Raw genomic sequence first — 3,532 nt, 5'->3', positions numbered from 1 at the left:
TCCTTCTCTGGAGATATTCAAAGCCTGCCTGGACAAAGTCCTGTGTAACATGCTCTAGGAGAACCTGCTTTAGCAGGGGGGTTGGACTGGATGATCTCCCGAGGTCCCTTCCAACCCTTGCCATTCTGGGATTCTGTGATTCATCACAGGTTGCATTGCAGTCCGGACTCTGAATTTTCCAAAGCCCGGCTCCCATCCACATCCATTGAGGACAGGAATGCAAGTTCACCCAGAAACCACCTTTCCCTTTTAAGTGAGCACATTTCTGAGCGGGTTTGGTATTTCCCATTTCTAGATACCACATTTTTTCCACTGACTCTGCAGGCAGTGCCAGGAGTTTCAGCGAGAGCCTAAATCCGTCAGCGCACCAGGAAGCAGAGGAAGCCAAACACTGAAACTTCCCATCCCATTTTCAGCGGAGGGGTCAGAGCCGTCTCTGCCCTGTGGCGCGACAACCGATTTACCATCATCCCCTCGCTGCCAGGACAGGAAAGCACTCACAGATGGGCTCCATCCCCGGCGCCCCCCGGCCCTCCACAGACATCCCCGCCCCGGCACGCGTGCACCCACCGAGGCGCGGGCGCTGCCTCTCTCTCCGTGGCTGGGGGAACTTTTCCTTCCCCTCAGCCACCTTCTCCTCCAAGGGCAATAGAGGAGCTGGGCTGGCTGGCACATGCCGGGGCTGGTGGCAGGGTGGCACAAAGCCGGCATTGTGCGCGCTCACCGCCCTGCGAGGCGATCTAATTGTCTTCCCCAGCTCAGAGCAACAATTTGCTGGCAGCCAGGCTTCTGTCATTATATAACTGGAGATAGTCCGACTTGTAAACAGATCTCCAGAACATGTCTCTCTTCCCTTATTTTGGAGAAATAATAAGCTAGGGGCCGAATGACACCTTTGACGCTGTTTGCAAGGGCACAAACTAAGCCTTTGCAAGGGAGGGATTTGTCCAGGGCATCACCTCTTTTTTTGGTGAGGCAATGGGAAGGCAGCCAGGGAATCCTGGGAAAAGCAGGGGTTTAGCAACAGACCTGGAGACCTGCAGGGCTCCTCCAGCTGCACCTTGTGCTGTGCGGCAGGCTTCCCTCGGGCTGGCAGAGGAGCTGTGTAGCGAAGGCTTCCCAATAATGAGCCTGGCAGAGCCCAGAGGGTTAAAGAGGATGAATTTGATTTCCATGCTCACTTCCCCTCCTCTGCCTGCCCAGCCCTATCCTGTGCTAACCGGCAGGTGAAGGAAAGGCAAAAGTCCTCCTCCTCTACTTCCATCCCTGAGGGAGCACATTTCCATGCATGACTTACAGGCTGGTGATAGAGGCCCAAAGGCATCTTCTCACAAGGCTTGCCAGAGCTGAAGGCACCATGTTGTCATGATCATCTGGGCTCCTCAGGCTTTCCTTGCTGCCGGGGATGCTCTGCACTGGGGCTTGCATCCTCCTCGGGAAAGAAAAGAAACTACTCTCCCTTTCTGAGTTTTATCTTTCTACGCTTCTGCACATGGTAACATCAATGGACAAAATTTCTACTCTGGAAAACTGTTTCTCATTGACTGCAGGGGACAAACTTAATCTTTATGTTAACTCCGGTGCTGGGCTTCCCAGACAGCCGCTTTGCTGCCTGAGACTGAAACAGGGAGTGAGCATGGGGCATCAAAAGGAGAAATTATTTCTTGGGCTTCCATTTCCCTCTGATTTTTCCATGTAAAGACAAAGGAGGTTGAGAGAAAAGGAGTGCTAGAGCCTGGCCAGAGCCTGCCTGAAGGCAAGTGTCTGAAGTGCTACCCTTGCTGCATAAGAACCGAACCGGAATACCCCAGCACCAGAAATGGGCTATTTACCTTGTTTAGGCCCTCCCTTTACCATACCTTTCCTCTGCTTTCAATGCTAAACCTGCCTTTTCCGTTCCTCTCCTCCGTCTCGCTTTCCCTGGGCCTCTGAAGCTCTGGGCACTGCACCCCTCCCCCAGAAAGAGGGTAGAAAAATATTGGAAGGTTGCTGCTCTACTATAACTTGGCAGCTGCTACCTCGGCGCGTCCATCTTCCTCCTCTCCTCTCTCCCCCACTGTTAGATTCGATTTCATAAATAAATACCCCGCGTATTGACGTCAGCATAGGCCTTGAGAAATAATACTCCTGCCGCTTTCTTTGCTAAGCATGGGGAACGGAGGGGAGAGGGAGGAGGAACAGGAGCAACAACGTCTTGGAGGATGAAGTCTTAATATTCTCTTAATCTCCTCCCTCCCTCCCTTTGCAGCTATGTACCAGCTGTGAAGAAAACAAAGATTACCATTATCAGTGTGCCCTTCTGGCTTGCGACAGTAAAAGTATCCAAAATTCCTGTTCCTAGTGATTTTTTTTAGTGAGGAGGGGACGATGGGGAGATACTCTGTCCTAGAAGTTGGAGGGGTACCCTCAGAGGTCCCTGTGCTCCTCACATGGAGCTTAAGGAAATTGTACCCAAAATGCTGGCAGAGCTTGGATTAGCACCTTGGTGAAATGAAGGAGAAGGTTCCTCCACCCAGGGAAAGAAGACAAAAGACAGTGCTGTCCTTAGAACAGACATCACCATGGGTGGCTATGTCTGGTCATTAGGGGATGGTTTCTAGCCAGCAGAAGTGACAAAACACCCTTTGCATTCCAGTAGAGGCAATGACACAAGAAACCTGGGTGCTTTGGGGGAAGATCTCTATTAATAAATGATAAAATTTTTTTTGTAATGTTTGTTTGCAGTAAGAAGCCTCATAACAAAACGCCTGGGTCTTGACTGCCTTGTTACATCAGTTCCTTTTGAGTCTGACATGGCTGAAGGATGTGGTCTGGTACAGGAGGAGCATGACCTTCATCTAAAGAAACTGGTGGGAGAACAGGGAGGCAAGGAGATTGTCCTAGCACTTCTCCCATGGAAAAGCATGCAAATACTTTGCTTTGCATTATAATCACTGGTATTATTTAATCTCACCGTCCTAAAATTGTGAGCTATGCTCTTTCTAAAGCTGGCCAGCAAAGAAGCACAAACTTGTCAGTGAAATAGATGCAAGAACTTTGGCAAGTCGGTACAAGCTGAATTTCTCACTAGTAATTTTGCAAAGGGGAGGAGGTATTTCGTTGCTGCTGACAGGATGCCAGTTCTGCACTTGTCTCTGCTGCTGCTACCTGTGAATTACTCAGATATTTGAACAGTATCTTTTTTTCCATCTGAAACTGTGCTATGCTTTGCTTTCCAGCCAGTGCTGCTTGCCATGCTGGTCTTTGGAGAACACACACAGAGGTGGATGCTCTACCGTGGTGCTTACCTCCGATCACTGCTGCATGCTGTGCCTGTCCTGGAAACCCAAACCCAGAGCTGCGAGCAGCTGGCTTAAGACCAGAACGGCCCATTTTGAGAGTCAAGTTTGGCCTCCCACGCCGCCCAAGCCAAAAACCACCCTAGATCAGGAATTTCCTACCTCTAGGCTATTGCTGGCCACTGAGCCAGAGCCCGGCAGGTTGGAAAACCTCAGCTTTGAGTCTGCTGTTGGCAGATACAAGAAGACAGGGA

The sequence above is a fragment of the Egretta garzetta genome, unplaced genomic scaffold, assembly GCF_000687185.1.
Source record: "Egretta garzetta isolate BGI_Z169 unplaced genomic scaffold, ASM68718v1 scaffold44, whole genome shotgun sequence".
Taxonomy (NCBI): Eukaryota; Metazoa; Chordata; class Aves; order Pelecaniformes; family Ardeidae; genus Egretta; species Egretta garzetta.
The sequence above is the reverse complement of the archived record's forward strand: the minus strand, read 5'-3'. Positions refer to the sequence as shown.